We start from the raw sequence: 21,874 nt of genomic DNA, 5'->3' as shown, positions 1-21,874 counted from the left end.
TTAGCGCCAGCAGACTGGTTCCACGCTGGTAAAGGCGGAGCCCATTCTTTCAGAAAAGTCTCCCCCTTCCCCAAAAGATTCCCCAGTTCCTTACAAAACTGAAACCCTCTTCCCTGCAACATCGTCTCATCCACGCATCCATGCATTGCCATTTGCATGCCCAGTCTCCCAGTTTTGCAAGATCCTCTTGCAATTTCTCACAATGCTCTTGTGATACAACTTGAAATAATTTTGAGTCATTGGAAAATTTGATCATGTCACTCATTTTTCCCTTTTCCAGCTCATTTATAAATATATTAAGAAATAGTGGTCCTAGAACACAATGAATGGAATGCATGCATCTATGCAGATTATGCTCCATCATTCCCATGTTGTTTCACGTTGAATCTTGAGTGTAGCACATGAGTTCTGTTGATCCATGTTAGATTGTTCATTGCCACTGTCCTGGGGATGCTAGAATAGAAGAAACAGAAGGAGGAGAGAAAGGAGGCATTTTCAGGGGTAGTGGCGTCAAATTTATACAAATGAGGGAGGATCAGGAGGTGAGTTTCCTTCCTCCCCCAGTCCTCAAGTGTCCAGTTTTAGTTTGTGGAAAAGTGGACAAACCAGAGGCTGGGGTGTGGTGGGGTATAAAAAGACCCTTGGTCCTGTGCCCCAGATCTTTAAAGTGCCTGGCAATGTTGCTGGGTGTTGCTCTGAATTTGAAAGTTATTTTCTCCTTCTGGAGGTGCTATGGTGTACACTTATTTATTTACACTTATTAATCACCTCTAAGAGCTGCTCGAGACAGATTACACAATGCTATTACAATATACAACTACAAACATCATAATCCCCATACAGTCACTTAGACAAAAGCCTCTCCACAAAAGCTAAATAAAATACCCCAGAAAACGCAAAAAGCAAGACAGCCTCTAACCTTAGTATAACCAAAGCCCTCCAAATCTGCCCAATAAATATAACTTTTCTTATCTCCTCTCAGCCTCTAGCTGTTACAACCACATTATTACTGATACGCAATGCAAATTAGCCATGCTATGACCGTCTTAGAAAACCTCAATCGTTTTGCTCTGGACTTGCAGGAAGCTTGTCAGCCTTTTCAAACTGTCGAGCAAGCTTGATTGAAACCTCTAATTGTAATACAAAGATTCAAAAGATTTCACCTTTCAAACTAGAATCCTAAATCTCTTCTTTTTTCACTAATTCTGTTCAGGGTTACATTTTGGCTTTTAATTGGTCACTATCAAAATTATTAGTGTTTCTTTCTAATTGCCGTCGTGTGTACTACTGCCTGCTTTTCAGAAATTTCTTCTTCTTATGTAGACTAAATAAGAACCTTTCCTGTTTATTGTGAGCTTTTCTTATTGGAAGAAGATTCGGCGCTAGCAGGCTGCTTGATTTACTTACAACTTCCTGTAAGGGTTTTCTAGACAGTTATGGTGAACGACGCGCATGGAAGAGCGCTCCGAAACTCGATCTGGAGTGGAAACAATTAAAGCTACCATTGCAAAACTGTGTATGCTCTATTCCTACCCCGAGGGTAAGTTGTTTCATGATATTTGCCTGGGACATATATATTTATTGTTGATTGTTGGTGCTGTCTGCTAGAAATTGAGAAAAGAAAAATGCATGCAGTGATCGGTTCAGTTGTTGTAAGCCAGACCTGCTTTCTTGTGAGGCACGTAGAGAGGAAGTCAATAGATAGCAGGGTGATTGATCTGCAGATTATCTTCCTTGGGGCCATTGTTTCTCTCAAATTTCTCTTGAGGGCACGATTATTGGAGATTTAACAAGCTGATAGACCAAATGAGTTCTCGCACTCAACTGTCATTAGGTGGTGGGGGGTATGTTGTGTCTTACATGCCCTTAGCAGCTTGAAGGCAGTCAGAAAACCCGACGAAATCAGCTGCAGGGTGGATTCGGCTGTCCGTGCGTGTCCTGTAGGTCAGGATTCTAAGTGACGCTAAATTTGTAGTAGGGACCGCTGAAAACATTGATATAGGAGCTCACAGGGATGTTCTAATTGGCTATAAAGTGCCTGACTGATTATATACGCATAACATTTTCCACCTTTTTTTATGTGCCGTGGAACTTGCTCTATGGTCCTAAGTCAAGCCTAATTTTTCTTGTGATTACCTTTAAACTATCCTGTCCTGTATCGTGATGTAGTTGATATGTTCAACAGTCATGGCATAGCATGTTTCCTTTATTTCTTTTTGCAACAGTGAGGACACTTAAGAGTCTGAAAATGCACTTTTCCATCCTTCTACCTCAACTATACTGAAGGTCAAGAGAGTTTATTGTGATTAGCCTTCTTAGATGGTGCCCAGAGATCTTATGATCTTTTTATTCTTATTAATACTGTTCTCCCAGGCAGGGATGCATGGCATTGACTGAATAATATTTACATACTTCTTATCTTTTGAAATCTCACTTCAGGGGCTAGCTCAGTGGTAAGTGCTATGCACTAGGGATGTGAATCGTTTTAGGACGATTAAAATTATCGTCCGATAATTTTAATATCGTCTTAAACCGTTATGGAACACAATACAATACAGATTCTAACGATTTATCGTTATAAATCGTTAGAATCGTGAGCCGGCACACTAAAACCCCCTAAAACCCACCCCCGACCCTTTAAATTAAATCCCCCACCCTCCCGAACCCCCCCCCAAATAACTTAAATAACCTGCGGGTCCAGCGGCGGTCCGGAACGGCAGCGGTCCGGAACGGGCTCCTGCTCTGAATCTTGTCGTCTTCAGCCGGCGCCATTTTCCAAAATGGCGCCGAAAATGGCGGCGGCCATAGACGAAAAAGATTGGACGGCAGGAGGTCCTTCCTGACCCCCGCTGGACTTTTGGCAAGTCTCGTGGGGGTCAGGAGGCCCCCCACAAGCTGGCCAAAAGTTCCTGGAGGTCCAGCGGGGGTCAGGGAGCGATTTCCCGCCGCGAATCGTTTTCGTACGGAAAATGGCGCCGGCAGGAGATCGACTGCAGGAGGTCGTTCAGCGAGGGTTCCGGCGCCTCGCTGAACGACCTCCTGCAGTCGATCTCCTGCCGGCGCCATTTTCCGTACGAAAACGATTCGCGGCGGGAAATCGCTCCCTGACCCCCGCTGGACCTCCAGGAACTTTTGGCCAGCTTGTGGGGGGCCTCCTGACCCCCACGAGACTTGCCAAAAGTCCAGCGGGGGTCCGGAAGGACCTCCTGCTGTCCAATCTTTTTCGTCTATGGCCGCCGCCATTTTTCGGCGCCATTTTGGAAAATGGCGCCGGCTGAAGACGACAAGATTCAGGAGCAGGAGCCCGTTCCGGACCGCTGCCGTTCCGGACCGCCGCTGGACCCGCAGGTTATTTAAGTTATTTGGGGGGGGTTCGGGAGGGTGGGGGATTTAATTTAAAGGGTCGGGGGTGGGTTTTAGGGGGTTTTAATGTGCCGGTTTTTCGATTTTTTCGATTTTTAACGACCCGCAGGTTATTTAAGTTATTTGGGGGGGGTTCGGGAGGGTGGGGGATTTAATTTAAAGGGTCGGGGGTGGGTTTTAGGGGGTTTTAATGTGCCGGTTTTTCGATTTTTCGATTTTTAACGATTTTTCACGATATTTTACCCCCCCAAACGGCAACAATACGATTCCCTCCCCCTCCCAGCCGAAATCGATCGTTAAGACGATCGAGGACACGATTCACATCCCTACTATGCACTGCCCTATGAAAGGTTCCTGGTCTGATCCCCGCCCACAATGGGCCTTCAACTCCCTGAGCCAGTCGGGCCAGGGATGCTGCAGAGGCAGCGTTCACAGCCCTCAGGAGGGAGGAGGGAGTCAGGCTCACTGCTTAAGGGTCACACCTGCTAGTTGGATTCAGAGCCCAAGATTTCAGGATTATGGAAGGAACCCTGGAGCATGGCCCCTAGCCCAGAAGTGTCATAGCAATAACCAGACTAAGGTATTGGGGGGGGGGGGGGGGGGCAGGGAGTGATATAAAATAGGGGGGAAATCCCCAGGTAGTTGTAAATGAAGGCTCAGGCTGCTAGTGCTAGTGCCAGTGCTAGTGCTAGTTCCCACTGAGCTGGAAGTACAAAGGAACAGAAGAAAACTGCCAGGATGAAAAAATAATAATAAATAAATCCCTCTTGAGCTTCCCGTGCTGTACCTGTCAGACATGTCCCCAAGCTTCCCAGGAATCATGATAATAATGATAGCAAACGCCTTCGCTGTAGCAGGGTCGTTAGTATGAGTAGAGAAATTTGCCTAGATAATCAGTTACCTGATTTATCATGAAGAATTTTTAACATAGGGAAGGTTATCAACTGGCATCAATTTTACAGGACCAATTGACCTGGTTCTGGTCTTGCCCCATTTGCGGTCCTGTTTATCGTAAGGAAATTAGAATGATGATGCCGCACCCGCAATGGGTTGAAATCAGGACTAAATCAGTTTGTGCTGAAAAAAAAAATTGATGAGCCAGTCCCTAAGCCCTTTTTTATTTATTTATTTGTGTGTTTATTTATTTATTTAGACATTTTATATACCGTTGTTCCAAATGATCACAAGGGTTTACAAAAGTAACATTCATATTATAGGTCAACACAACATGGATTAATATAAATCAACTGTGATGTTCTAATACGTATTAGCTAATGGTCTAAGACATCAGGCTAGTAGTATAAGAACATAAGAAATGCCATACTGGGTCAGACCAAAGGTCCATCAAGCCCAGTATCCTGTTTCCAACAGTGGCCAATCCAAGTCACAAGTACCTGGCAAGTACCCAAACAGTAGATTGATCACAAGCTACTATTAACTTCCATAATAGCAGTTTATGGATTTATCCTCTAGGAATTTATGCAAACCTTTTTTAAACCCAGTTACACTAACTACTGTAACCACATCCTCTGGCAATGAATTCCAGAGCTTAATTATGCACTAAGTGAAAAAAGAATTTTCTTCAATTTGTTTTAAATGAACTACTTGCTAACTTCATGGAGGGCCCCTGGTCCTTCTATTATCTGAGAGAGTAAATAACAGATTTACATTAACTTCTTCAAGTTCTTTCATGATTTTGTAGACGTCTATCATATAACCACCCTCACTCGTCTCTTCTTCAAACTGAACAGCACTAACTTCTTTAGCCTTTCCTCATAGGACAGCCATTCAATGCCCCTTATTTTGGTCGCCCATCTCTGCACTTTCTCCAGTGCAGATATATCCTTTTTGAGATGCGGTGGCAAGAATTGCACACAGTATTGGTGCGGTCTCACCATGGAGCGATACAGAGGCATTACGACATCCTCTGTTTTACTTTCCATTCCCTTCCTAATAATTCCTAACATTCTGATTACTTTTTTGATCGCCACAGCACATAATGGTCGGTAAGTTGTCTTAAGATACTTATCTCTTGCTACTTATTATTCATTCTTCAGTTATCTTTGTCCTTGTAGCATTCTGATGTTTTTAAGTTAAGTTATATGCGTTTCTGAATAGCCAGGTTTTCTGTTCACGTTTAAATCTCTTTCTTTCTGGTATCAGATGCAACATCTCAGGTAGAGAATTCCACAGCTTTGGGCCCGCTATGGAAAACACACAAACTTGTATTTGTGTCAGATGTGTGCTCCGTATTGTAGGCACAGTCAATAGTCCTTTATTTTGAGATATTAGTGTTCACTGTGGTGTGTATGGTTGTAGTGTCATGCCTATCAGACCAGGGTATTGGAATGGATGATTTTAAATATTAGTGTTAATACTTTATAAGAAATTCAAGATTGCACTGGCAGCCAGTGCAGTGATATTAGCAAGGGTGTGATGTTGTTAGGATTTGTGGGTTTGTGGGCCCTGGGCCGAGGTGAGAGATGGTACCGCCCACGGGGAGAAGGCCCGTGAGCCTCACCGTCGGGAGGCGAGGTCTCAGCTGATAGGCAGGTACTGGAGAGAGAGTAGAGAGAGAGAGAGAGAGAGAGACACTGCCTACGGAGCACACAGACACAGAAGTGCCACAGGGTCTGTGGAATGGAGAATACCCAGGAAAGAGGATTCCTCTGTAGAGATGATACGGCAATGATCCGCACAGCGGGGTACACCGGTGAGGGTCCTCAGTAGAGATGATACGTTAGTGGTCTGCAGAGCGGGGTACACCGATGAAGGTTCCTCAGTAGAGATGATACGGTAATGGTCCGCAGAGTGGGGTACACCAATGAGGGTTCCTCAGTAGAGATGATACGGTAATGGTCCGCAGAGTGGGGTACACCGATGAAGGTTCCTCAGTAGAGATGATACGGTAATGGTCCGCAGAGTGGGGTACACCAATGAGGGTTCCTCAGTAGAGATGATACGGTAGTGGTCCGCAGAGTGGGGTACACCGATGAGGGTTCCTCAGTAGAGAGAATACGGTAGTGGTCTGCGAGCGAAGTACTCACAGTGGAGGTAGAGTTAGTTCCAGAGGAAGCCCCGGGGAATGGGGCAAGCAGCAGTCCTAAGCGAAAGGCCCTCCAAGGAGCGGATAGCCAGAGACGATGAAAAGGGCCCCCAAGGAGCGGGTACCCGGGTTGTCTCACACCAAGGAAGCAGGAGCTGGAATGGAAGGTCCTTAAGTGAGCAAAGCAGATTCAGCAATGAGGGAACTCGTTGCCAAGTAGTAGGCAGACAGGGCCAGCCAGCTTAAGAGCCATTGGAGAATGACGTCATCCGGGGGAGAGGGGGGTACGCCCCCGAGGTTCCAGCCATGGTGTGCATAAGACTTGCCCAGAAGCTCGCGTGCACATCTAAGGAGCTCTGAAGGCAAGATGGTGGTCGGCAGCATCCACACTGTCCAGAGAGGCCTGGGAACAGGGGCGAGCAGGCCGGCGATAGCTGTCGGAGGCTGCAAGTCCTCCCATTGGAGTCAATGCCATAAGGCAAAAAGTGAGCAACAATGGTCACAGCCGACTGCGACCAACGGGCATAACAGATGTGATCAAATTTCCTTGTTCCTAATAAAAGTCTTGTTGAGGCATTTGGTAATAACTGTAATTGTTTTAATAGACATGAAGGAAGGCCGAGTAAAGGGAGTTACAGTAGTCTATGTCTGAGAAAATTAGAGTTTATAAAACAGTACGGAAGTCCTCGGAAGTAAGAAAAGGTTTCAACCAATGTAATATGTGCAGCTTGGGGTAGCCTGCATTAATTTATTTATGTGCTTTTTCATTGTAAAGGTTTCATCTGTCTGGATACCTAAATCCCATACTTGATCTGTGTGGGTAATGTGAAAATTACCCAGGTCTAGAGGTGGAGGTTTAACTATAGAAGAATTTCTGCTTAACCAGATGATTTAAGGGGTTTTTTGTGTTTAATATTAGTTTCAGTTGAAATAGTTCTTGCTGTATTGCTTTCATATATTTTGAGAGTGTCGATGCCATATTTTCAAATGATTTGGCAAATGGGATGTAAAACTGTAAGAACATAAGAACATAAGAAAATGCCATACTGGGTCAGACCAAGGGTCCATCAAGCCCAGCATCCTGTTTCCAACAGTGGCCAATCCAGGCCATAAGAACCTGTGTATGTCATCAGTATGTCATCAGTATGTCACCAGGCCATAAGAACCTGTATATGTCATCAGTGTATAGGAAGAAGGTGATTCCTAAATATGCTAGTAATTTACACAGAGGGAGCAGATAGATATTGAATAATGTTGCTGAGAGTGCTGAACCTTGAGGGACACCTGTATCAATATGGAAGGTATCAGATATGTGGTTGCCCAGTTTGACTTGGAATATTCTACTAGATAGAAAGGGAAAAAAAACATTTGAGAACACTACCGTCAATTCCAATTTTGCTCAGCTGATGACATAACAGGGTGTGGTCCACAGCGTCAAAGGCATCTGTTTGATCAATTAGCACAAGAAAAGATTTATTATCATCAAACCCTCCAAGGACAGAGTCCATTAGAGAGATGAGTAAAGTCTCAGTTGAGCGATTTTTCCTAAATTCAAATTGGTTTGGGTATATGTATCATGGTCTTCCAAATGGTTTACCAGTTGAGATAACTCTGCTTTTTCAAGAACTTTTGAGAGAAAAGACAAATTGGATAGTGGACGATAATTATCCCAATTGTCAATTCTACCAATTTTATTTTTTAGGCGTGTTTTTATCACAGCTTGTTGTGCCCCATGTGGAACCAATCCTTCTAAGAGCGAATGATTGATTATGGTTGCGATTGTCAGAGTGATTACGCTGTGTACTTGTTTCAAAGAACTGGCTGGATTTTGGGTCATGTGGGTGAATAGCAGGATTAATTTTAGCAATGATTTGACTAATTTCAAGATTAGTTGCTCTGTCAAATGTGGTCCATTTAGCCAGACCATGTGTTTCTTCAGGTTCTTTTGTTGGCGAACAGGTGGGGAATTGCAATTTCAACCTATAGTTTTTATCTAAGAAATAAGTGATATATTGATTTCAAGCGTCCTTTGAGAAGTAATAGTTTCTCGAGATGGAGGATGATGGGTTCTTGATTAAGTGTTTAACAACTTCAAAGAGCAATTTGGAATTAAATATTACCCCATGAATCTGTTTAGCATAGTAATCTTTTTTTTTGCTTTATTAATTAGTAGAGATGTGCATTCGTTTTGCCGAATTGGAAAATTTCAAACAAATTGTCCAATTCGGCATGGATAGGAGGACCTGAATCCCGAGATGGATTTTCCCTGAACTTCGGGGAAAATTCGTTGTTTGGGTTAGCATGGGGGGAGGGGCACCTTTATTATAAAAAAGAAAAACCCACCCCAACCCTTAAAATTTAGTTTATTACACCCCCCCCACCCTCCGGACCCCCCCCAAAACGTTCCTAAAATCCGCGGGGGTCCCGGGAGCGATCTCCCACTCTCAGGCTGTTGGCTGCCAGTAAACAAAATGGTGCCGGTGGCCCTTTGCCCTTACCATGAGACAGGGGCTACCGGTGCATTTGGTCGGCCCCTGTCACATGGTAGGAGCAATGGAAGGCCGGTGCCATCTTAGAAAATGGTGCGGGCCATCCATTGCTCCTTCCATGTGACAGGGGCCGACCAATGGCACCAGTAGCCCCTGTCACATGGTAAGGGCAAAGGGCCACCGGCGCCATTTTGTTTACTGGCAGCTGACAGCCCGAGAGCGAGAGATTGCTCCTGGGACCCCCGCTGGACCACCACGGATTTTAGGAAAGTTTTGGGGGGTCTAGAGGGTCAGGAGGTTGTAATAAACTAAATTTAAAGGGTTGGGGTGGTTTTTTTAGTGAAAAATCGCCGAAAGAAAAATGACCCATTGGAAAACAAAGTTTTCCACAGGTCGCCCAAGCCAACATGTAAAAACTACACACATCTCTATTAGTGCACAGTATTTTGTTAGGAGAAATCTATATTTTCCTAGGGATTCAGCAGACGGACATTTCTGCCATTGTTTCTCAAATTTTCTAACGGTCTGTTTGGTGCGTCTTAAATCATTATTGTACCATGGCTTCTTTTGTTTAGAGGTATTCCTTTCTTTTTGAATAGTTGTTATCTGGATTGGACTTAGGTTTTCAGCTATTTCATTGACAATCTGATCCCAGGAATTAAATACTGAGGAGGTATTAGCTTGATTTAAACCAAGTAGCTTATTTTTAAATGATTCTGCCAATACATCCGTTTCTATCTTTTTTTCTGAAGGTAAAAGTTTGATTATTATTTATATTTTTATGAGTTGGGTTGAGGAAGTTTATTTCCACCTTTATGAATTGGTGATCGGACCATGGCAATATAATGTGGGAGGTATTGATTAGACGGTTATTGTTATTGGCAAATATTAGGTTTAGAATATGTCCTGTTTTATGAATAGCGTTAGTAACAAACTGTGACCATACCATTGCTTCCATTGTCTCTAAAAATATTGTACATGCTGTAGTTTTAGGTGTTCTATCTACATGTAGGTTAAAGTCTCCTACAATTAAGGTAGAGTCTGATGATGGAAACACCTTAGCGAATAATTCGATTAGAGGTGTTTTTGTAGTATTCATGGGGGACAATAAACTATTCCTATGTTTAGTTGAGGTGATTTTAATATTGCCACCTTGTAGGGAGAGTTAATCTCAACTTTGTATGGTATTAGCTTAAGTTCTTTTTTACTGATTATTAATAAACCCCCACTTTTCGTTTAGGTCTAGGAAAATGAAATACATTATGGGCCAGATTTTTAAACCTACAGGAGGGCGTAGATTTGTGCGCGCAACCCGGCATGCACAAATCTATGCCAGATTTTATAACATGCGCCTGCAGCCGCGTGCATATTATAAAATCCTGGGTCGGTGCATGCCGAGCCGCACAGCCTTCCTCCATTCCCTCCGAGGCCGTTCCGAAATCGGAGCGGCCTCGGAGGGAACTTTCCTCCCGCCCCTCCCCCACTTCCCCTCCCTTCCCCATACCTAACCCGCCCCCCAGCCCTACCTAAACCCCTCCCTTACTGTTATCTGTTAAGTTGCGCCTGCCTCCAGGCAGGCGTAGGTTACGCGCGCTGGCCGACGGCCGGCCCACGATCCCGGGCACAGTGGCAAATGGCCGCTGTGCCTGGAGGCTCCAGCCCCACCCCCACCCCGCCCCGATCGCCCCACCCCACTCAGTCCCCACCCCCTTTTTCAAGCCCCAGGACATACGCGTGTCGCCGAGCCTATGCAAAATAGGCTCGGCGTGTGCAGGAGGGATTTAAAATGGTTACGCGCGTATATTACGCACGTAACCCTTTTAAACTCCGCCCCTATATTTGGGATGTGAAATTTGGTTTAAGAGCACATTATCTTTGTCGTTCAGCCAGGTTTCAGCAATGCAAAAAATAGTAGAATTTAAATCCTCTAACAGATCATTTATCAGAGGGAGTTTTTTGATAGAGACTGAACATTTAATAAGAGAATTGTAAACATTAAGCAGGAAGAGATAACAGAAGAGTTGTTACTTATCATGGGAAGACAAACTTTGCTATCCTTCTTTGCTTATTTCTTGGGATCCTCCTTAGATCTCCATTTCAGCCATGTCCAAGAATTGGTTCAATGAAGTGTATCTGATCCATGACTGTAGCAGGATGATCAGGACGCAATTGTGTATTGGTGTTTAGGGCCTAGTTAAATATTTGATAATATTTGTAGCGTTGCCTTTTCATAGGTAGGGTTGATATTGTTTGAGTGTGTTCCAACATGTAGCTGTAACTTTTTGCGCATTAGTTTGTGTGCATTATTGCAGATCCTGGGAGTCTGTTAGGTGCTATATTTCTATTTCCATTTCTCCAGTTTTGCACTGCATGCAGAGTGGCTTTTTTGGGTTTCCATTCCACTTTCTGTCTCCGTATTTGTAATTTGCGGTCTTTCTGTACTTGGTGAAGGTCAATTCTATGTGTGTGACCAAGATGAGGTATTTTACTAGCATGTTATTACGACTGTCGCTGCCTGACGTCTCCACTCCGCCCTCCTTACCTCTTTGGCGACTCCTCCTGCGGTTGATGGACTTCTGGCTGCCGCGGCATCTTCCTGCCATCCTCTCCGGCGTCCCCAGTCCGGTTTGGGCCCTGCATCCCGCCAAGTTGTTCAGCTACCATAGGGCGCGCATGCCGCGCGGCCCTGCTTCTTATTCCTTCTTTGGCGTGAACCTCAGGGGCGTCCCCCTGTGATGACGTCACGCATCCCGAATACAAAAGCCTACTCTGTTTGCTAGCTATTCGAGTTAGCAAGGGGAGTCCTTACGGATGGTATTCGCTCTCCGTACCTAGCTACTCTGCCTTTCCTTAATTGGACTTATTCTATCGGGGTACCCGCTCCTCGGGGGCCTCTCTCTTTTCTTTCAGGTCGCTGTCTGGAACCGGTACTCGCTCCTCGAGGGCCCATGTTCCCCGACTTGCTGCCTGAGCTCACTTCTGCTTAGAAGAAACCGCTGCCTACACCATCAGTGAGTTACCATCTATATTCTCTCAGAGCTATTTCCTGGAACCAGGTACTCGCTCCTCGAGGGCCTGGCTCTATTCCAGCTTCTGTGTTACCTTCCGGGAGAAACCGCTGTGTGAGTAATCTACCAATGAGGTTCTATACCAGAACCCTGTGTATGCTCCACTGTACTCACTATCTCAGTTTCTCTCCACTACAGCACAGCTATTGAGGGATCGCTGTTCCAGTGTCCTGAGGGACTACAAGCCCAGCCAGGCTTCATCGCTACTCACTACTGCCACCTCTGGTGGCTTCTCAACTCTGTTTAATAAAAGATAATTCTGTGTTGTGTGTCCTAAAGCTGAGCCTGACCTGTGGCCCCTCACGGAACTTCCCCCCGTGGGCGTGGTCATCTGCCACAGTGTCCAAGGGTCCACCCAAAACCTTACAAACAATAACACATGTAGGCATTTGTATCAATCTTATTTGTTGTGTTTTCTCAATAGGACATGCATTGGTGGAAAATGACTGACTTTTCATAAGGAGGGCTATTGTGCCTGGTAGGAGAGAGCATTTATGTTACTGTTACTGAGATGACACCAGAAATATATTTTTTTGTATGGTGAATTGTACAGGAAGTGTCCCAGTTCTGCTCTGCACCCATTGTTAGAGGGCCGGGGCAGTTCCTGTAGATGCAGAGTATATGTATACATATAGCTCCGAGACGGCCATGTGCTCAGTGGATCATGCATGTGAGAACCATCTGTCACTGGTTGAGAACCACTGCATCAGACTACCTGCCCTTTACATCCATGCCCTTCTTAGCCAGTGAGATGTGCCAGAGGAGGTCTCCTTTATCATTCACACCTCTTTTTAATAAATTCACTAACAGAAGGCATTGTGCCCGACTCACAAAAGAAGTCTCTAGTACGGGCAGTTCTCAAGAAAGCCAAACAGGCTTGTTTCAAGTATCCCGTTCCGAAGGAAAATATTTGGAAGTGTGGCAGCTGACCAAATGCAAAGAGTTTTTGGATTAGTCCAGCTGTCTAGATTTATTTCATTCTGGTTTTAGGGCAAGTGTCAGCAGTGAGATGGTACTAGTGGCAGTAAAGGGCAATCTCCACCGTTACCTGAACATATAATGCAACTTTACTGGTGCTTTTGAATGTCAGCCAAGTTTGGCATAATGGACCACAATATTCTACTTAACCTTTTGTTAGAACTAGGCAATGGGGGCTCAACTTTAAACTGATTCAGCTCTTACCTGGAAGATAGATTCCAGAACGGTACTATTGGGGGACTTTTTCTCTGAACATTGGCCACTTTCCTGTGGAGTGTTTTATCCTGTCTCCCATGTTATTCAATATCTATATGATTTTGCTGGGAAAAGTCATTCAAAAGCTTGGCATTCATTATAATTGTATTGCCTTAAAAACGGATCCCAATGAGGCAATATCTAAATTAAATCAGTGCCTAGCCGATGTGATCAGTTGGCTGAAAACTAATAAATCTGATATTTAAGGATGGGAAAATGCTTGCTGCCAGAATTAAAGTCTGTTATATTATTAAATGGGGTTTATCTCTTTTTCAATAGCCAGGTTTGAAGTCTGGGGTTTGTTTCAGAATTGTTTTATCAATGGAATCACAAATCTCGGCTGTTTCAAAAACTGCCATCTTTCAGTTACGACGGATTCACCCACTGAGACCTTTCCTTGATGAAGCAGCACTAGCTACATTTATAAACAATTTAGTCAAATCCCATTTAGACTATTGTAATGGCCTCTATATTAGTCTCTTGAGAAAAGCATGTGGAAGCTTCAATTAGTGCCTAAGGCCAGGGTCAGCGCAAGAGTATTTTGGTGCCCTAAGCAAACCTTCAGTCATGCACTCCCCTCTCCAATTTACCTTATTGGAGGCAGCTCCAGCACAGTGATCCCTATTACCTGAAGCAGTGACTCGCCACCCTTCTATACCTCACACTGGCAGGATTTTGCTGCCCCCATAATTCTGGCGCTCTAGGCAACCCCCTGGCTTGCCTAATGAAAGCACCAACCCTGCATAAGGCAGCAGCTCACCTGCTAACTGAGACGAAGTATCACAAGAGCCCAGTTCTGAAAGACCTCAATTGACTTCCAGTCTAATTTTATATTCATTTTAAAATTTTGATATAGTTTTTAAAGCACTTAAAAGTTTTGGTCCCAGTTATTTATCAAATCGGATAATTTCATATGTTGCAGGTCACTTATTAAGACCAGAAAATGAAGCCCTTCTGGTTGTCCCTCTGTTGTCAGAGATTAAACTTTTTGGCATCTACACAAGGGCATTTTCTTGTATTGGTCCCAGTCATAAGAACATAAGAAATTGCCATATTGAGTCAGACCAAGGGTCCATCAACCCCAGTATCCTGTTTCCAACAGTGGCCAATCCAGGCTACTAATGCATGGAGGTCACAAGTACCTTGCAGGAATCTCTTGCTGAAGGAAACCCATCTAGCTGACAACTACCTGACCTGTTAGTTGGAAAAATGGTTAAAATCTGCTTGTTCAAAAATGCGTTTAAATTTTGATCCATTCTTTGGTAATCTTATTTTTCTGTTTTTATCTTTTCATTTTATTAGCTAGTGTTTTGTGTTATGATATAAATCTGTGATTTTATATTGTTTTGTTGTGTTCTGGCTCTTATCCTGTTTATGTTATTGTTTTTATATTCATTATACCTCACCTTGAGCTCCTGTAGGAAAGGCAGATGATAAATAAAGTGAATGAATAATTGCTTGAAAATTAGCAAGCACAAACCACACCCGTTAAAAGCATTCATGTCTGGGGGTGACTCAGTAGGAGCTGCTGAGGGACCCCGATTTGACCCCTTGTTTGGGATTCCGCATTCTGGGATAGTCAACACCTGGAGATGTTGTGGAAGTAGCATTCACAGCCCCCAGGGGAAGGAGGAAAGTAGCAGTCAGCGGGCGATGATGACACCCTACTGACTGGAGTAAGGGCTCACGATTGCAGGGTCCCCAGAAGGAGCCTCTGGCTGAAGCCCTGCTGCCACTCTGATTGGGCACAGTATAATGGAGGGGGGTGGGGGAGAGGGAGAGAGGAAATAGGGAGGAAAAAATCCCCAGGTAGTTGCAAATGAAGGATTACAGCACCAGGATCCGAGTACCAGTTCCAATGGAACCGCAAGCTCAAAAAAGCAGACGGGTCCTTCCCCCCCCAAAAAAATTCAATAAATAAAAAGTTTGCATACTTTGCACCTGCTGTTTGTGCGGACAGCTGAGGAGGGGCAAGATAGCACCCGCTCATGCAACTGGAAGCCGAATGTATGCAAGGTTTTTGCTCCCCTGACCTAAACACACTCAAAGGAATGCCTCTTTGTTCTGCAGCTAAAAGTATGCGATGGAAACCCGCAAAGATTTGTAACCACTCTGAGCAGGGCAATTTTCCAAGGAGCCGTTTTCTCCAGGTAAGTCCCTATTTACCAGTTATGTTTTGACTGGTCCGTTGATTGTATGGCACATATTGAATGCACTTTGTTGGAAATGTTGTAATGTATCTCGGTGTTACCACTGTTCATTTGTTTCTGATTTACTCAATAAAAACCGTTGAACATTAATTGTACTGTATACCACGACAAGCGTTTTGGAACTGCGCTCTATAAAAATAAATTGCCTTTAATATTATTTATTTATTTATTTAAAGGCTTTTTATCTACCGACATCCATAGGTACATCATGATGGTTTATATATAACAGTGTTAACATGAAACGAGTTATGGCTTTGAAATGTATCCTTCCCATTTCTAGTTCCCTCTCCTCCCTCCCAGCCCCAGCTAATTTAGGCCTGGATTCACCATTCTATCGCTAGAATGGTAAATCCAGCGAAACCAGGGGGGAGGGGGGGGCGGGCCTGCGAAAGCCGGCAGCCATTGCACCACCGCGGTGTTATCGCTGCCGACTTTCGCACCCAATAGCGCCACCGTGAAAGATGGCACTATTGGGCGCGCTACTGGTGGCGATAACGGGTCTTACCTTATTGCTGCCAGCGAAGACATTGCGGAGTCTGCCTCCTCGCCGCCTCGAAATCTTCCCTCGCTGCCCCGACTCCGCCCCTAGCAAGCGCACGCGAAAAGGGACTTTTCGCATGCAATAAGCCTTACAAAATGACCCCCTTAGTATTGAGGCTTTTCTCCCTCAATGCCCAGGTGAGAATCTAGGACAAGTAAAAAACAATCACTTGATGATGCAATACATACTACTAGAGGGTCACTGAAGGAGAGCTAGCTTTCCACCTGTAGAGGATAACTTTCAAACAACTCCTTGGGGCCCTCGCAGAGATCTACAATATCAATTATACATGTATTATAATTCTACCCGCAAAATATGTGCCTATATATGTTTATGTGCAAAAACATGCAGTGCATTGGAAGCGAGTATTTCGATACACTGAACATGCATACTTTTCCTACCAATTTTAAAAATATATGTGTATATTTTACATCCGAAAATAAAATAGCAGGCACATTAAACCTGATTTACATGCAGAAGTCGGTATATATTAAAGCATGCGCACATCATTGAAAATATTAGCTTTTCTGATTCCTCTATCCAGTTCACCCAGTCCTTCTCCAGGTCATCAATATCCTCCTGGTTCTTCAGCCTGAACTCCCCACAGTCCACCCAGCCAATAATACACAATAAACAAGTCTAATATTAATTACACCTGCAAGATAATTGGCAGGTGTAAAATTATGCGAATAAGTTGCTAAATATATGTGCGTAATTGTCTTATAAAATAGCAACTTACCTGTGTAACTGGTGGCCCTGTCCCGGAATGCCTCAGACCACCCCTTTTTCTCACTCGTATATATCTCCATGAAATGTAATGTACATGAATACTTTTCATGTATATAAAATAGCAATTATGTGAGAACAGGATATTTACACATTTGAAACTTTACTATATGGCTTTCTTGTCTCTCATACTTACAATATTTTGCAGCCTCTTCCTTCTCATTCAGTTTTTCATTCTCCATTGCTCTCTCTCCCTCTTCACATTAAATTCTACCCCAATCTTTCTCTTGTATCCCTGCCAACCTTCCCTTCCTGCATCTGCGTTTCTCTCCCGCTTTGTTGCACTTCCTTTTCTCTCTTGCCTCACCAGCTCATATTGCATATCATGTTTGGTCAGCCATCAGATGGCCTTGAACCGGCCACACTCACCCAGATGCCACCAAGATTCGCTGTCCCTCCAGCGCTGCCATTGCTCCTGGCCTAGTGCTCTCTAGGCCAGGAGCGTGTGACTATGCCCTCATGATAAAGAGGGAACAGCAGCAGTAGCGCCATTTGATAACGTTGGCACAGCTGGGTGTATATAAACCCCAGCCGCACTTCCAGCTATTGCCTCAGCAACAGGTCCTTCTGCTCCTAGCAGTGCATGTTGCTCATCATGTTCTCTCATTTTTGCTCCAGCTTTGCCTCAACCTGCTCTCGCCTTGCCTCCTCCTTGCCACCAGAATCTGACCTCCGCTGCAAACCTTGACCATTCTCTTGCTTGCTGCCTGGACCTGACTTCTGCTGTGGACCCTGACTATGCCTTGTTTGCTGCCAGCCCTGACCCTTGCCCCGGATCCCGGTACCTCTCTGATTGCTGCCATCTCCGACCTTTGCCCGTTTCTGGATTCACTTTTCAACCTCCCTTGGGACCCTCCTAAGTCTCGCTGGTTCCCGGATCCCGAGGGCTTAACCTGCGAAAAAAAAAAAGTATTGGTATAGGTAAAGCTCCAGCTTGTCCCCAGCCAGAGCGGGTTCGTCAGTTGTCAGTGTGGGCCTAGTAGGTTCGCCTACTAGGCTGCGTCAACCACACCACAGCACAAGGGCTCACAATCATCAAACAGCATTTCCCTTTTCTGTGTCTCTTTCTTCCTTGCATTTTCTCCTCAGTAACTTAAAACATTTCTAAATTGTTTTTCTCTGGTCAGTTAAATTTTTAAATATGTTGCCCAGTTTATTATACTGTAAGTTCTTGGTTCCATGTATCGCCTTACAGGCAGTTTTTTGTTCCTTGTAAACCGGTTTGATTTGTATCTAATGCAAGAAGATCGGTATATAAAAACTAAAAATAAATACATAAATAAATAGATATCCTGAGACTATGATAAAGTAGCAGAATTGTTCATTGGTAATGGTAATTTTTATTTTGATAGACCAATTGTCATGATCACATCAAAATGGTGTACAATATAGATGTGCATTCGTTTTTGCCGAATTCGACAATTTCAAAGAAATTGTCCAATTCAGCATGGGTCGGAGGGCATGAATCCTGAGACGAATTTTCCCCGAATTTCGGGGAAAATTAGTTGTTTGGGTTAGCGCAGGGGAGAGGGGCACATTTATTTTTTTAAAAACCCAAACCCACCCCAACCTTTCAAATTTACTTAATTACAACCCCCCCCCCCCCCCACCATCCCGATCCCCCCCCCAAGACTTACTGAAAGCCCTGGTGATCCAGCGGGGGTCCCGGGAATGATCCAGGCCTGCCAGGAATCAAAATGGTGCCAGTGGCCCTTTGCCCTTACTATGTGGCAGGGGCTACCGGTGGCATTGGTCGGCCACTGTCACATGGTAGGAGCAATGGATGGCCGGCGGCATCTTAGAAAATGGCCGACCAATGGACCACCAGGGCTTTTATTACGTCTTGGGGGGGATCGGGATGGTAGGAGGGGTTGTAATTAAGTAAATTTGAAGGGTTGGGGTGGGGGGGGGGTTGTAGACAATCGCCAAAAAAAAAAAAAAGACCCGCTGGAAAACAAAGTTTTCCAGAAAGCACCCGACCCGTAGCCCGATCCGAAATCTAAAAACGTCACACATCTCTAGTGTACAATCAAAAAATCATAGCAATGCAACCTACCATTAATATATGCTAAAAACTGTATTACAAAAAATTCACAATAAACCATCAAATAAAATATAAATACAACAAATAAAACCAAACATTAAAATCACACACCTATAGCATGGTTCTGTTCCATGCGACAGTTCCTCCCACCGCGTCTCCCCACTGGAGAACCAAGGGAAGCATTGGAGTGTGGGAAGGATGGGGTTGGATCATAAAAGCAATAGATGCATCTGTCACAGCAGAGCAGGGTACCCTGTTACATGTTATATGAGCTGCCGTGTGACTATAGAGGAAAGGTGGACATAAAATTCAATAATAAATAATAAGCATACGGTCATCAAGAACTATGATAAGCAGATACCATGTTTGATTGTCAGGAGGGTGGCTTGGTGCAGCACCTGGGCACCTCTGGAAGCTATGGGATGTGAGCTAGAGCTTTGATGCACCAGAAAGAGCACCCTAGCTTGAACATGGCAGAAGTCCCTGGTCTAGCACCACTGCCTAGCTATACCAGAGCGGGCCAGGCAACCTTAGTATTGTAGATTGCTAGCTTACTCACGGCGAGTAGTTTGAAAAGTGATTGGTTGGATTGGTGATTTGGTCACAGCGTGTTACTGTAATTGGTACAACTTTGCAAATAAAGCTGTGGCCTTTTCACTTTATTTCTGATTTTAGTATTATCTTTTTAGTGTCAGGGAAAAGGTGGAGGTGGAAAATCCTGGATGTCAGTGTTATTGTATTCCTGTTAATTGAGTAAGGTCATTCAAAAAAACTAGAATTCTTTAAAAAAAACTTTAAAACTGGTCTAAGAGAATACACACTCCAGATTTTCCATGAGGTAATCCAGTCCTGGATTTCAGGCTATTGACAACAGATATTGATTATAAATGTTTGTGTACATTTCATGTATTTTTCATATTTCAGTTATTCTGAAGTTGAAATTTGATGGTGGATTTTAAGGTGCAAAACTGGAATGTTGGTTGTTTGGTTAGTAATCTGCGTGAGTGACTGTATCGGGGTAAGCATCTTCTGTCCTGGATTGCCACAAAGAGGTCTGTTTTTCAGAATATCCACAATGAAAATGCAAGAGATATATTTGCACACAAGAAAAGAATAGCATGTAAATATACGTCATGCCTATTCATTGTGGATATCCTGAAAACCAGACCAGTTTGTGGCACTTCAGGACTGGAGTTGTCTATCCCAGTCTAGATTCTTATTTAAGCGTCTCCATTTTTATTAGAACTATTTTGTCTGATAAACGTAGTTAGTTATGTCTGTGGGTTTTTGTGAGGTTGGCTTGCTAGAGATAGTGCTTTGCAGTTTCTGTTGATATAGATATATTTTATTATGTGTTATTTGTGTCTAGTGAGTTTGCTGCCATTCATCCAGTCTTGATGCACTTCAACAATTTAATTAAACCCCTTTTCTAAATATTCTTTTCTCTAAGTATTTTGGTTGGGTAGAATTTATATTGCTCCCATGGTGCCATCATTAATCTGTCAGTGATAGCAAATCAAGAAGCAGCTCCAGGTCTCCTTTAGGCTTTTTCTCTTCTGTCCTGTTCAGGTTCAAGTCAATACCAATGATCATCATTTGCCAAAATTCACTTTGGAATTTTGTGCAGAACTGACGCTTGGCTTTGTTGTGATAAAATTATTCAGAGAGGGCAACCATGAATTGGAAAAGCCTCTGTGTTTTGCACTTGACTCTTGGTCTGACTGAAACCTTGTAGGAACAAATTTGTGGATTAAAAGTGTTCCTGTTCTCCACCCTCCCTGGGGTTATATGTTTCTTCACAGATATAACAGAGACCAAACAGCCTTGTTAGAGACTGCAGATGAGGACCATGGTATTGACTTCTTTGACTGGAATTGGCAATACACTTTTTCTCTCTCCACTGCTTGTTTGTGGATGAGTTTCTATGCCTTTTGAATTTCTGATCACCAGTGGAGCTTGTCAGAGGCCCCAGATAACTACAGGGAAGAAAGATGCCCACCCTAGAAAGGAGGCAGATGCTGCTAACCAGGAGAAAGCCAAGGCCAGCACAGTTGACTACTTAGGGCAATACAATCTGTTCTATTCTTCCCCACCCCCATAGAACAGATTGTATTGCCCTAAGTAGTCTTTATTCTTCTTCCTTGCATCTAGGTCCTCCTCCTCCCTCTCTAGCTCAAAGGTATCTTAATTTCTCCTTCCCAGCCTCCCACGAACTGCTTCTGCAGCCCTTCTGACAAAGTGGAGGCAGTCATCCCTGGGGCACCCCTGCTTCCTCTGGTGTTGGCTTCTGTGCCATGGGGGTAGGGTGAAGAAGTGAAGGCACCCACCTCTGCACCAGGTGAGGGATGGTTTGAAGACGTGAAGGCGCCTCTGTGCATAGTGGTGGGGCCCTGTGCGGTGATAAGGATATAAAAGCTATAAGAGGTGGTGGTGCCTCCATGCGGGGGGGTGGTGTGAAAAATGTGAAGACACACAGACTGGTAGGGATGTGAAGGCATGTGTGCTAGGGAGTGGGGAGGAGAAAGCAGCCGCAATGTCAACCCATCTAAGATGAAGAAAAGCATCTCTCTTTCTAGTATTAGAGACGAATGGGGGTGTTTCTTTGTCTTAGATGAGGGACCTTTGGTTTTCCTGTGCCAGGAACCCAGGAATCCCTTAATTTGGACTGTTGTCTAGACAAATTGCTTTAACTTTATAGTCAGTATGTTGATTAGGCAATATTCATTTCTGCAGTTCCTGGTAGGATAAATAAGTCTGAAATGTTGGGGAGGCATCTAATTTCATGGTAGAGAGAATGCATGGAAGGCACAGAGAATTTACTGTTAGGATAGTAGTGTGCAAATGCAGCCTAAATGATTTCATTCATTTATTATTAATGTGAATGCAAATCATTTTAATACAGTTTCCTAGAATCTTATTCAGTTTTTACGAAGGAAGATTTGACATGAATAGCCAGTAAATAATCAATAGAAATTGGTGGTAAATATCCCCAAAACAGCAATTACCCCTTAGGAAGGTGTTATCAATTTAACAAAATGTAACTAACATTGGGATAATTAAAAACTGCACGTAGCACAAGGCAGTCTACGAGGCC

General features: G+C 44.0%; 1 protein-coding gene across 1 annotated transcript in view; it reads left to right on the top strand.

Annotated features, from left to right (window-relative positions):
• The first annotated feature begins 1,402 nt into the window (after positions 1-1,402).
• Positions 1,403-21,874, top strand: part of GPR132 (G protein-coupled receptor 132) — a 72,613-nt gene continuing 52,141 nt past the window's right edge. Inside the window, exons 1-2 of the mRNA XM_029598094.1 lie at positions 1,403-1,540; positions 15,270-15,349. The gene's annotated coding sequence lies outside the window, so the exon portion shown is untranslated. The remainder of the gene's footprint in view (positions 1,541-15,269; positions 15,350-21,874) is intronic.

This window comes from Rhinatrema bivittatum, chromosome 4 (assembly GCF_901001135.1).
Source record: "Rhinatrema bivittatum chromosome 4, aRhiBiv1.1, whole genome shotgun sequence".
NCBI lineage: Eukaryota > Metazoa > Chordata > Amphibia > Gymnophiona > Rhinatrematidae > Rhinatrema > Rhinatrema bivittatum.
Note: the sequence above shows the minus strand (reverse complement) of the source record. Positions and strands in the feature narration are given on the sequence as shown.